This window comes from Eriocheir sinensis, chromosome 7 (assembly GCF_024679095.1).
Source record: "Eriocheir sinensis breed Jianghai 21 chromosome 7, ASM2467909v1, whole genome shotgun sequence".
Taxonomy (NCBI): domain Eukaryota; kingdom Metazoa; phylum Arthropoda; class Malacostraca; order Decapoda; family Varunidae; genus Eriocheir; species Eriocheir sinensis.
The window spans coordinates 2,868,293-2,882,496 of NC_066515.1; the positions used below are offsets into that span (position 1 = coordinate 2,868,293).

At 41.8% G+C, this 14,204-nt stretch overlaps 1 long non-coding RNA gene across 1 annotated transcript; it reads right to left on the minus strand.

The window, feature by feature from the left end:
• Positions 1 to 12,251: 12,251 nt before the first annotated feature.
• LOC126991436 (uncharacterized) lies at positions 12,252 to 12,657 on the minus strand. The gene is made up of 3 exons (XR_007745518.1): positions 12,547 to 12,657; positions 12,477 to 12,511; positions 12,252 to 12,414 (listed from the first exon to the last, which is right to left on the minus strand). It is a non-coding gene; the product is annotated as an uncharacterized LOC126991436 (long non-coding RNA).
• Between the last annotated feature and the right edge of the window lie 1,547 nt (positions 12,658 to 14,204).

Genomic DNA, 14,204 nt, shown 5'->3' on the forward strand with positions numbered 1-14,204 from the left:
TGGCAAACACAAGAAAATACTGAGTTTTGTGGCAGATAGAAGCAGCCTCAAAGGCTGTTTTTACTCCGTCACTCGTCAATACCCTTATCTCCCCGCCTGCGTCACGACTTGCTCTGCTGAAATTACCGCACCATAACCACGTCATCTGCCCCAATGATCTACGGGCCGGAGAACCAGCGCAGAAAAGGAGTAAGTTTAATTGGTCGCCAGATGAAACGGTCTTCTTACATCAAATTCAAGAAAAAATACGTATAATCAGAGGGTGTTATGGGAAGAGTATCACCCCTGAGGATAAGAAGAGAGCGTGGACTGAAGTGGCAGAAGCTGTAACAAGGTTGGTAATCACATATTCATGGTTCAATTAGCTTACAAACTAACCTAACCTAATCAATTGGGTATTTTTTGCATTAATAACACAACCACTGACCTTCCAAACAGAACATACCTTTTCATTCTGTATCTGAATAGTTTCATTATGACCATTTCTGCCACAACCCCCTCTCCCTCAACAACCTAACATAACTAAACCTAACCATGCCAAACCTGCCCTGTCCTACCAAACACATCCTAACTTAACATGCCAAGTTTGTTGGGGGGGAAGAGGGGGTTGGTATAGATAGTTATGGCATATTTGCCCTGTTTTCATTATTTATTTATTTTTATTTGTTTATTATTTTTTTTATTAGTGTGGGGGGGGGGGCGGGGGGGATGCTAGGCATGCCAGACTATGGACACTTTTACAAGTACTTTATGTCAAGACTATATGGGAATGGGTAGGTTTTGTGAGAATGGTAAAGTAAGATTAAAATAGTATATTTATAGCATTGGTCAAACAGATTATGGTGATATAATGTTAGATTGGAATGTACTCAAGATAATGAAATTAAGGTTAATGCTTTTATTTTTTTGTTACATATTCACATATTCATGATTCAAGTAACTTGCAAACTAACCTAACCTCGTCAAATGGGTATTTTTGTATACAAACACAACCACAGAGTTTCCAAACAGAACATACTTTTCCTACTACTTCACGTGAATAGCATCATCATGACCATTTCTGCTGCAACCCCCACTCCCTCAACAATCTAACATAACTAAACCAACTCCTGCTAAACCTGTCCTACCTGACACATCCTAACCTAACATGGTAGGTCCCCAAGTGCCAAACCTGCCCCGTCCTACCGAACACATCCTAACTTAACATGCCAAGTTTGTTGGGGGGGAAGAGGGGGTTGGTATAGTTAGTTAAGGCATATTTGCCCTTTTTTTATTTTTTATTTATTTTTATTTGTTTATTATTTATTTTTATTGGGGGGGGGATGCTAGGCATGCCAGACTATGGACACTTTTACAAGTACTTTATGTCAAGACTATATGGGAATAGGTAGGTTTCGTGAGAACGGTAAAGTAAGATTAAAATAGTATATTTATAGCATTGTCCAAACAGATTATGGTGATATAATGTTAGATTGGAATGTACTCAAGATAATGAAATTAAGGTTAACGCTTTTATTTTTTTGTTACATATTCACATCCATGATTCAAGTAACTTGCAAACTAACCTAACCTCGTCAAATGGGTATTTTTGTATACAAACACAACCACAGAGTTTCCAAACAGGACATACTTTTTCCTACTGCTCCATGTGAATAGCATCATCATGACCATTTCTGCTGCAACCCCCACTCCCTCAACAATCTAACATAACTAAACCAACTCCTGCTAACCATGTCCTACCAAACACGTCCTAACCTAACATGGTAGGTCCCCAAGTTTGTTAGGGTGGAAAGGGGGTTAGTATAAGAGTCAAGTCATATTTACCTGTTATTTTATTTATTCCTAATTTAGATTTTTTTTGGGGAGTGGGTGGGTTGGGCATGCCAGGCTCTCAACATTTTTACAAATATTTTATGTTAAGATTATATCGGAATAGGTAGATTTGATGAGAATGGTAAAGTAAGATTAAAATATTATTTTGATAGCATTGGTCAAACAGTTTCTGGTGATATAATGTTAGGTTAGAAGTACTCAAAAGAATGGAATTAAGATTAATGCTTTGAATTTTTTTGTATAGCTGTATTGTGTAATATCCTCCTACTTAGAGAAAAGCATTTTAGAAAAGTAGGTAATGAAAAGTAGTATTTATGGCCATGTTCATAACTAAAAAGTTAATGTCTTATGATGCATGTAAATAAAATATTGGTACTGATTTAGCTTTCCATCACAGCATGTATTAAATGTTATTGGAGAAGTTATGGGAAATAAAAAGCATGCCATAGTGAAACGATTAAGAAACTTGCTTCACATTTGTACCCTGACAGTGCCTTCCCTGGGAGTGGACCCCATACGCAGGATGACTGTGAGAGGCGTTGGTACAACGTACAACAAAAATCAAAGCCTTGCATTGCCAAGTGCAAGAATGAGCAGCGGCAGACTGGTAATTTTTTTTAGTTGTTATGTCTTTAAATGTAAAACATATATTAGTTAGTTTTTTATGTGCTCACAGAATGCAGCTATACTGGCCACAATGCCTTTATTTCAGCTTAAAGTTAATAAGTTCATAGCAGTGAACTGCATATTTGATATAGAATTTTTTTTAATGTTCATCTGTCAATGACTATCAATCTATCTAAATACCTTGGTTGTCTTCCCCCAGTGAAGGGTTTTAGCCAAGACAGGCACACACTTACTCACACACTCACACTCATGTACACCACTCTCTCAGCTGCACAGCCCCTGAGGGAGTAAAAAAGGCCCTCACTGTATGGGGGATTAGCTGCACAGTTCAGACAGGGAACTTCCACACCAAGGCCTCACAGCATACACTGGTTTACCCCTGCCCCATCATAACAATGACATTTTCCCCAGCACCTGAGTGCCCCACACGTGGCACCACAGATACGCAGGCGCCTGCCTATATAACTATGACATTAACTGTGGTAGATAAACTGGTGTATGACATCATAGGCTGCTCATCTCATGTATTTGAAGGGGTACCAGAGCCATTCAGCATTGACATGATGTGCTAGGCATAGGACAGCAGCAACAGTCAAGCAGCAGTGAAATATTGACTGGCCTGTATGTTTTTGGCAAAAACTTTAATATTCTTATTAAAACAATTTATTAATTACCCTTAAATTCATATTCTTTGTAGATACACACTTTATCAGTATTGCTAGAGACCATCCCAGCACATTGTTCATTACTTGTGGAAAAGATACCATTAGCTGCTCCGGCAACAGCCACTGCTTCAATATCTGCTGGCCCTATGACACCAGCCACTGCTTCATCATCTGCTGGCCCAATGACACCAGCCACTGCTTCATCATCTGCTGGCCCTATGACACCAGCCACTGCTTCATCATCTGCTGGCCCTATGACACCAGCCACTGCTTCATCATCTGCTGGCCCAATGACACCAGCCACTGCTTCATCATCTGCTGGCCCTATGACACCAGCCACTGCTTCATCATCTGCTGGCCCAATGACACCTGCCACTGCAAGGGATGACAATGAAGCTGCTCCACCAGTCACCACCTACTTCATCGGAGTTAAGAGATGCCTTTCATAGGGCAGCAGTATAATTTTTTGATGCTGGGGCTGAATATTACTGCCTCAAGGCTATGATTTTGTCACTTTTTTTATTTTTATTACTGAGGAGGTTAGGGTGGAAGGGGTGAAAAATAATTTGTGCTGTTTTTCGACAGAAATGATTAGCAAATTCATTCAAAGCACAAAATTTACCGGAAAAAAAAATTGTGTGCCATTGTGAGTGGGTTCACTTGAGATTGGGCTCCAATACGCCTCCGTGGTCTAGTGGTCAGCATGCCTGGCTTCTACGCGGGCCCGGGTTCGAATCCCGACCTGGGCAGTCGGCGTGCAGCTCACCCAGCTGATCATCCTCCCTCTCGGGCTGGTCGATAAATGACTACCTGGGGAAACTGTGGTAGCCCGGATGTCACACTGGCCCTGTGTCCCGGGGTAATGGGCTCCCTCTCACCACAGGCTCAAGGCCCAATGTTACGGAGATGAGCACCGAGGCCACGCGCTGCTATAGCGTATGCCCCAACTTTACCTTTACCTTTATTGGCTCGACTGACAGACATGGCTTTGTATGTCGAAGGTCACTGGTTCAATCTCCACAGCCAGCACTCTCTAACTTGGATTTTTCCGAGTTCCCTAGAGCCTAGATTAATTTCTCGGTGTTAAATGAGGAGATTTGCACCGGCACCCAGCCATGGGTGTTACAAGGTGCGTTGTTACAATCAGGGGCGTCATTTGGCCTTCAAAAGTGGGAGGGACATTAGGGCAGATAGTATATATATATATATATATATATATATATATATAAATATATATATATATATATATATATATATATATATATATATATATATATATATTTACCATCATTAGCTTATAACACCTTTAGGCACTGATCATATTTGCATTTTATGTAGTCTGTGATGCAGGCAGGATATTCATTAGCACCTAATTAGACTCGTGCTGCTCTCCAGTGCTCTCTGATGAACTCACAATCAAAGATGTAGTATACCTATATGGTAGCATTGAGTAATCTTAGGTCACTTGGTAAAGTGTTCACCTAAGTCCGACCCAAGCTGACAACATAAACCTAAGCGTGTTTGCAAGCTGAGTGTTTAGAATATTGGCATAATAATAAAAGATGCTGAAAACTGGATTCCACTACTTTATTGAATATATGAATAATTATATACTGAATTTGTAATGGAGCTAAGATAAAAAAAAGCTATGTTTTCAGCGGTCATACCATGATCTCATGAAAATAATTAGGTTAATATATATAATTAATTACTACGTATTTTGGTATGATGACCATTGCACGTTAATACCATAGCTTTGCGAGCATTGAGTAATCTTAGGTCACTTGGTAAAGTGTTCACATAAGTCCGACCCAAACTGACAACATAAACCTAAGCATGTTTGCAAGCTGAGTGCTTATAATATTGGCATAATAATAAAAGATGCTGAAAACTAGATTCCACTAATAGAGTAATTATATACTGAATTTGTAATAGAGCCAAGATAAAAAGCTATGTTTTTCAGTGGTCATACCATGATCTCATGAAAATAAATAGGTTGACATATATAATTAATTACTACGTATTTTGTTATGATGACTATTGCACATTAATACCATAGCTTTGAATCCAATGATGAATATCTTCAAGCAAGACACAACAGCAACAGATTGGTCACCAATTCACTCAGTAAACACAATACTCCAGAAAAGTATACACTGAATTCACAATAAAGTTGTTTTTCCACTTGGAACTTTGTAAACAGAAACCAAGTAACCTCGTTTTACTTCACTCATAAGTCATGATGTTCGCGATGTGGTCACCTCGACCTTTCGTTCCTCCTCCCTCACACTGGCAGACGTCTCTAACAAGCTTTCTTACCACCGTTATCTCAATATGAATAACCGGCAGCAATAATTATAAATCATATTCTAAATGACATTTTAATGCAATTTTAATGTCATCTTTTTCATTTGCATGTGTGTACCTTTCTGCTACAAATAAAAGTTTTTTTCCCATGTTTTGTTTTCCTTAACTCGAATAGTTCACATTTTAATCAATAACAAAGGCATCAAACACTAATTGTATGTTCAAGCTATGTTTATTTCTTTTTCTGTTGACATAAACTACATCGTTTTCCTTTGGTGACATTATTTTCACATGGGTACAGTCTATCACTCCCACAACACCGGCAAGTTGGTAGAATTCTGCTTGCTTTACACGGATCTCCACCCTATCAAGGGGAGACTGGATAAACCTCCCGACTACCTACGGGTCACTGAGGGCGGCCAGAGTTTCCACAATCACCCTGCTTACACTACTCTGGCTTACCCCCTAACTCATCACTTGAACACTGCAGCATTTTTCCTGTAGCCAAGTACCTTTAAGTCAAAATCATTCAACCCCGGGATGCGGGAATGCTCCCTTTGAACTGGATCTTGTAGCTCTCTTCTCACCAAATCAGTCACATACTCCATTCCTGCACGGTCTAATATGTATGTCTTGAGAAGTTCACCATCGTTATACAGTTCCAAAGCGCCCTATCAAACTCTAAATTGCGGAGGCGGGCTGGACGAGGAAGTCCGGGGGCCATGTTGATATGGGTCTGGGTCTGGGTTTCACTATTAACTTTACTATTAAGTGTTTAGAAGTCCTCGCCAGCACTCTCAAGTTAATACCAAAGTTTAGAGTAGGTATTAGGCTAATAGTTGTTGAGGATACACTTTGAGAGTGAAGTTAATACCAAAGTCGAAAGTTAATACCAAGTTTAGTATTAATAGTTGTCGAGGATACGGGCCCAGGTCATCAGGAATGGTCATCAGGAATGGCTCCAGAGGATACCCACTGTCTCCTGTGAAATGGAATATTCATTAATTCATTATCCATTTAGCATAGGAACAATTTGAGTTTGGGTAGCTGTCCCTTGGTGTCGTCGATAATGCTAAAAAATTGCAGTGATATTTTGTTACTTTTGTACTGATGGTAACCCAGCTGTGGATGGCTGCTTGTAATCACTAAGAAAGTTGTTGAACTGCCAGACCCTCATAATAATACCATTTACTGTTGACATCATGTATAGACGATCTTGGTGAGTAACATGATGTGGCAGACAATGTAGTGTTATGTGACACTTTCCACTACGAAATGCATGAAAACTATGTTAAAAATGTTAATGTCATATGCAGTTCTACTAAGAGTTTTGTTATCATAACAATATGACATGTCTGGAAGGTTAACATTCATTAACATGTAATCACGATATAATATACAATTATTAGGTTTCTTCTATGCAGGCAAAAATCTGAACATGTAGGCATGTGGTACGAAAGCATAGGTAATTTGATAGAATTACATGGAATATATAAGGAAACATACCTATCAAAAGAGCATCTCCAAAATGACCAGCAAGGAACCGCTGCTTAAGGGCACAGTGTCTCCATATAAAGGTATCATATGTGCTCCCTGGGTAATTGGCGTCGTAGCTGATGATCTTGTTGTTGGTGTCACACACAGCCTGTATATTTAGGGAGTGGAATTGTTTCCGGTTGACATAAATCTCTTCATATTCCTCTGGGGCCTTGATGCGAATGTGGATTCCATCAATGGCACCTATCAATCTTGGAAAGTTACCAGTGCGCCTGAAGTCCTGCATAGCTCTGTTGATATCTATTGCTGTGGTTGACATCTTTATCTCTTGACTGGCCTTTACACAAAGTACTTGAGTAACTTTGTCAATGGCCCTACTAACACTTGATTGGTCCATTCCAACAGTGTCTCCAATAACAGTTTGGAAGCTGCCACTTGCAAAAAACCTAAGTGCAGCCAGAACCTGGGTGTGAGTTGGGAGTGCATGTACCCTCCTGGTTCTCCTTTCCAGGTGGGGACGCAGCTTATCACAAAGCCTGATGATTTCTTGACGGGGAAATCTATACACCCGCAACAGATGTTCATCACTAACGTGTAGTGGGTCGAGTGGGTCCCGATATCTCCTTTCCCAGCGCAGTCAGGCTGAGGGGCGACCTGACGTCACAAGATTTGCTATACCAGGGCCATCGTAATCGACCACAATGAGGACCAAGGGCCCTTTAATAATGGGTGATGGTCCCTTTAAAAAGAACGCAGGTGGTGCAGGGCGACTCCTCTCCGGAAGAGCCCAAAAGCAGTAGACGGGACACAACCCCCGATTAATAGTTGGTACCCATTGACTGTTGGGTGGACAAGGGCGTAGGGTATCGGAAGGGCCGCCCAAATTTTTCCACTCGCCCGGTTGTGAGCCGGGTGTGCTAACCACTGCACCACGAAGCCCCTCCTGGGAAAAGAAAGTGAAGAAAAAGGGAAATTGTGTGAAGAATGAGGAGGAGGAAGAGAACGAGGAACAGGCGAATGATCATGTCTGTATTGAAAATCATTATATATCGACAAACACGAAAAGAGGAGGACCGGGATGAGGGGGAGGAGGATGCCTACATTGGCATACATTGGTATTCAGGGGGTATCACTGGGGTAAAAACTTAATTCATACGCCAATGGACAATGGCTTAAAACAGTTAAAAATAAACCATCATTGGATTAAAAAAATAAGTTTCATGTTCATTGTGGTAACAAATGGAATCATTGAGGTAAAGTACACCTCACACCCATTGGGCTAAGAAGGCATATGGCAAATGTTGAAGTACTTTGGGCCAAAAGTACGTGACCTACAAGGGCGCATATTTGGGGTAAAAAGACGTGACCCTTTCTCAATGTCTACGGCATTATAGGCAATGGTATGGTATCATTGGGGCAACAACGACAATGTGGTTCTGTTCGCCGTCACTGATCACTGAATTAATGAAACGTTTCATGTTCATTACGGGTAACAGTGGGTTCATTGAGGTAAAAAGACATTTTATGTACATGGTTTGATTTGTGAAGTTGAATTGTTCGGGCAATTTCATGAGATACGCTTTGTGCTGCGCCTTTGTTATCCATGCCGACTCAATAGGTGATGCCGCGAAAGTAATCTACATATTTCACCAAACTACGTGAGAATAGATACATCGGAAAGGAAACAAAACAAAAATTTATTTACATAGCGACCATAAGTAATAAAGGTCACAAGAGGAAGAAGGGTTATTCTCGTCGATCATTTACTCTATTGTTGTGTCTATTGTTTCCAAACAAACTTGTGTACAGATAGAAAAGATGTTGAATTCATTATAGCTACGTATTTTTTTTTCATAATATGCAGTGTTAGCTACATACAATGCTTTTGCAAGTGGTCCTTTTGCTAGGCGATGCACTTCATACTGGTATTTTGCTAAAAATTTTTTTTATCTTAGTCCGCTAACGGGAATTCTAAGCAATACTTAAGGGCCTATGCTTAGCTAAGAATTGTTAGGTACAAGGCTTAGTTGTATTCTAAGAATAATTGTGGATACGGCCCCAGACTTCTCCCCGGGCAAGACGACACTCGTAAGTCCGTTGAAAAGTGCCGATAACTCCTAAATTAAAACTTGTAAAGTGGTCAGACCACCCTCCAGACTACATAACCTACTTTAAGTAAGGCTGCGTGACGCAGCTTACAACAAGAGGCTAATAAGGAAGGCTGTATCTGGAGACGTCGACAGACAACGTATTGTCCCTAGGTCGGCCGGCACCGTCTAGTGCGGCTGCGGCCGCGGCGGCCAAGTCCTGCTCACCAGTCACCACTCCCTCGCTCTCTCAGCGCCAGAGATGGGTTGCCATGTCGCAGTGGGGAAACGCTCACATCCTCCCCTCATTCCTGTGGCTACCACCACCATACGAATACAAGGCACTAACTAAACAATACTACAGCCTACAGTCTACTTAACCTGTTTCCTCGCACCCAATAATTATCTGGATGCACAAGTGTACGACAGTGGAGATTTCACACAGTCCGGCGCACGACTCGCCGCCTCCCCTGCGCCGGTGCGCGGTGAAGCGATACCAGTGATCTCCTGACAAGACGACTACCCCGGCGTTTTGAGCCAGACCTACGATTCACAGTCCGCTCTCCAGCGCCGATGCGGTGGGAGGTTCCGTGAGGCCGATCATCAGAGCATAACCAAGGCAGTTTTTTTTTTTTATTTTTTTTTTTTTTTTTTTTACCTCCTTAGTTTATTATAACATCATCACTCTGCCCACGACTGTGTGGTGTATGAGAGATAAAAGTACGTTGTTCTATATTCCACAAATACGCGATCAATATTAGTTTATATACCGAATAGAGTACTGTTTATTTACTCGTGTTATAATTAGAGTCCATTGATAGAGAGTCCCGACAAATTAAGATTTGGACGCTATTATTATTATTATTATTATTATTATTATTATTATTATTATTATTATTATTATTATTATTATTGGCCCTGTTTTTGCCGCGCTTTTCAAACGCTAGCACACGCTCTCTTTTGTATTTATGTTTCACAGCCATGCGGGTCGTCCACTGAAACTGAGCACACTTGTGTCCGACCTGCACACCTTTCTCTAACAGCCAGCTGGGAGCCAGAAGCCAACGAGCTCTGGGAAAATAAATAAGAGACAGTTTGTGTCTACAGACTACGCCAACAGGCATCGCCAACCCACCCTTACGCCCTTATACTACCATAATTTGGTCACCAGCCGATGTAATATGCAGTAAGAAGGTGACAGGAGATTATTATTAGCCTTACGATCAGCCACTGTCTCAGTATAGGCACTCAGTAAATCACGTAGCCTGTGATATACGCGTGTCACGGCGGGCTGCTGACGACCTTGTGAGGCGGCAGCGCTCAGAGGGTGCTGATCGAGAGACTTCACACAAGTCTGGGTGCTTCTCTTTTGAGTGCTGCTACTGTGATGGATGGATTTAACAATACTTATCGCTGTAAAACATTATCGGCAGCAGTTGGGGAAGTCTTTCTATTACCTACATATCCCTTCATCGCCTGACCCTTGCCTGCGGGGAGGGACGCTGCCTCCTGAACGCCATGAGCCTTGATATACTTGTCATGGGCCACGTGGCTGACACACTACCCAAGCTCCATCAATGCAAAGGCACTTTGCTCCCTTTCCGTTAGCTGCCTGCAGTAAACTTTAGCATATGGAGAGAAAATTAGTGTAAACTAATTATCTGGGAATGGAGGGGGCCCTGATTCTATTACTCGCCATGCTGCTCTCTTTATTGTGTTAACACACACACACACACACTAGGATGTAGTTGCTGCAATAAATGGTCTGTGCGATTCCAAGGTATTGTGAAGATAAGTCATCAATGGTTATAGTTCAATAACATTTAATTTAATTGAAATACTTATTGTTAATTAAAAAATAATACAGTAAAATACTAAGGCCATATAAACGTGTTTCATTTTGCTTGAGGGTCAAAACTGCTCTGTTTAGATAATATTGTAGAGAAATGTCTACAAGATATTATAATGACATTGGTACCCATGAAAATGAAGACTGTACAACCTTATACATTAGGCTATTAAATAAAGATGTACTTTTAACCCAACCTAGAGGAGTTTCTACCTGAAGACCCTTCACATGAGCAAATAATAATCTAGCCTATCACCGCTGAAATAGTAATATATCCCAGTATTTTAAAATCGCCGAAACGAGTAATAATAATGGAAACGGTTACCAACCAGAGTGATGATTAGTAAATACAATCTAAAAAAATAATGTGTTAACTTTTAGAGTGAGTTAGGTGTGATTCTTGAGTTTTACCAAGACAAGTACGGATCTCCAAAAGCTAGCTTATGTCCATCTAAATTAAACTATTGTAACACGTCCAGTCTATTAGACTGTATTAGACTGTGAAATATCCATTGTGAGTCTGTAATAACAGCTAGAGCCCTGTGGGAGAGACCGCATCCAATAATTTTGGTCATAAAAGCCATAGCTTCCTTCATCAGCTTCTATGTTTGGACCTGAGGTAAACGATTGTTTCAGTCCTTCTACCTGTGCCTCTCTCAGTGATTTCCATAGACAGTACAAAGAGAGGGCGGTTATGATAGCAAGACACCCAATGCCGGGGAGAAGAGCCGTGAAACATTACAAGATCACAGCTTAGGAAGACACATCCCTGAAGTGGGTCTTCATGTGTCTTCTAATTTCAGGCTTTGTCTTGAAGAACTTGTCATAAACATCACACTTGAACTCTCTAAGGCCATAGTGCCTGAAGACGTGTTCACTGAGTGCCTGTTTCACACTGAACGTTTTCCCGCACTCTTCACACTCATGACTCTTTTCACCAGTGTGTCTGAGGGTGTGTATATCAAGGTGACTCTTCAGGCTGAACTTTTTCCCACATTCCTTACATTCATAGTTCTTCACACCAGTGTGTGTAAGGGTGTGTGTATCAAGGTGACTCTTTAGGCTGAATTTTTTCCCACATTTCTTACATTCATAGTTCTTCACACAAGTGTGTGTAAGGGTGTGTCTATCAAGTGTCCCTTTCCGGATGATTTTTTTTCCCACATTCCTTACATTCATAGTTCTTTACACCAGTGTGTGTAAGGGTGTGTGTATCAAGTGTCCCTTTCCGGATGATTTTTTTCCCACATTCCTTACATTCATAGTTCTTCACACCAGCGTGTGTAAGGGTGTGTGCATCAAGTTGACACTTCTGGATGATTTTTTTTTTCTCCCACATTCGTTACATTCATAGTTTTTCACACCAGTGTGTGTAAGGGTGTGATATCTGAGGCTGTCCCTTGAGGTGAATTCTTTTCCACACTCCAGACACACAAACTTTCTCTCTCCTTTGTTGCTGGAGTTGCCAGCAGCAAGTTGCTTCATCTGATGACCACTGACCCTCCTGCCCCCTGCAGCAGTCTGCTCCTGCTTGTCCTGGCCACTCATGCTGCTGCCCAGCCTCCTGCCAGCACACCTGCTGTCCAGCCCTGCAGCCTCCTGCCAGCACACCTGCTGTCCAGCCCTGCAGCCTCCTGCCAGCACACCTGCTGTCCAACCCTGCAGCCTCCTTCCAGCACACCTGCTGTCCAGCCCTGCAGCCTCCTGCCAGCACACTTGCTGTCCAGCCCTGCAGCCTCCTGCCAGCACACCTGCTGTCCAGCCCTGCAGCCTCCTGCCAGCACACCTGCTGTCCAGCCCTGCAGCCCTGCAGTCAACATAAATATTACAGTTTACAAGAAAAGCAAAAACAACGTACGTCATTACGTGTATTACAGGTAACTCTCGATTTACACGAATATTGTGCCCTTGAAGAGGTCGCGGAAATCAAAAACAATGTAAATCAAACAAGAGGTAGGTTTCTATCGAAAAATAAATACTCACTTCATTCAGTGGAGAGAGAGAGAGAGAGAGAGAGAGAGAGAGAGAGAGAGAGAGAGAGAGAATATCCATATCACCGAGATATCCGCTCAGGCACTCAGTCTCAGCCTCACTCGTGTGAGGAAGAAATGAGGGACACCATGAGCGACTGGCTAGTATTGGTACCGGTACCGAGCAGTCTGGTACTGGTACCGTACCGTATAGCTGGTACCGTTAGTACCGGTACTGGTACCGGTACCTGCCCACCCCTATTGTTGAGTAGCGTGGCAGCGTGGTTACTGTTTTGTTGTTCAAGTGGCGCGCGGGAAGAACTGAGCTCAGCTGTGTGGCCGCGGCGCCGTGTGAGTCCAGTTGCGTGAGCCATCTGGTGGCCACTCCATAAAAAATGTCGCGTATAAGTGGAAAAAAACCTGTAAATTAAACATTTATTTGGGTTTTGGACCCCGCCTTATTTTAAAAAACGCGTAAACCAAACTCGCGTACATCGAGAGTTACCTGTATATATTGTTAGTTAATTAGTTGAACGTGCTTTAGTTACTCATCAAATTGATTTGTTTTCTATTTGAAATCTTAGATTTAGAGTATGGATAATTCTTTTAATGGGTAACCAAAATAAATATATGAAAAGAATCTACATTTTTCTGTTTTATTTCCCGATGACTAACATTTGTTATTTCACAATCCACTGAAAAAGTAGTTTGTAAGAAAACACATATCACACATGCTATATATAGGATGTAACAGTCAGGTAACGCGGAAAAAATGTTTTGTGCGAAATATGGAGACTAGGGAACGAGTGTTTTATTCTTCCATAAACCAATAAAAAGCTAGTAGCTAGGGCACAGAAAAAGTCAATAAATCAATAACTTCGTAATGAAGTGTTTTACCACGTGCTGCTGCCACTCAGCCATTGCCGTCTCGATATTGAGAAGGCCTGACAGCTTGCTGGATTCTTTGGCGATGAGTCATCCAAGTAAAGCCCCAAATACACTGCCGAATTTTGCCTCACGAATGTGCGCGAATATACAAGTCATCCTGTGTCACGAACAAGTTCGGCATCTTTCTTGCCTGTTCTTGGCCGTTCGGGGACATGTCTGCGTCCACCACGCGACTTTTGACAGTTGGTCAAGACCGCCACGAAAGTTTCATGTTGCATGAAAAATTCGCGGCCGTTCGCCGAATGTGCACGAATGCAAAATGGACCCCGAATTGTCGCCGAATTTTGACCGTTGAAATTTAAATTTTATTGGCAAATTTGTCGTCGACATGTCGCCGACTATTCGGGGACATGTCTCCGACATGTCGCCGAATGGCCAAGACTATTCGGGGACATGTCCCCGAATATTCGACGAATTAATC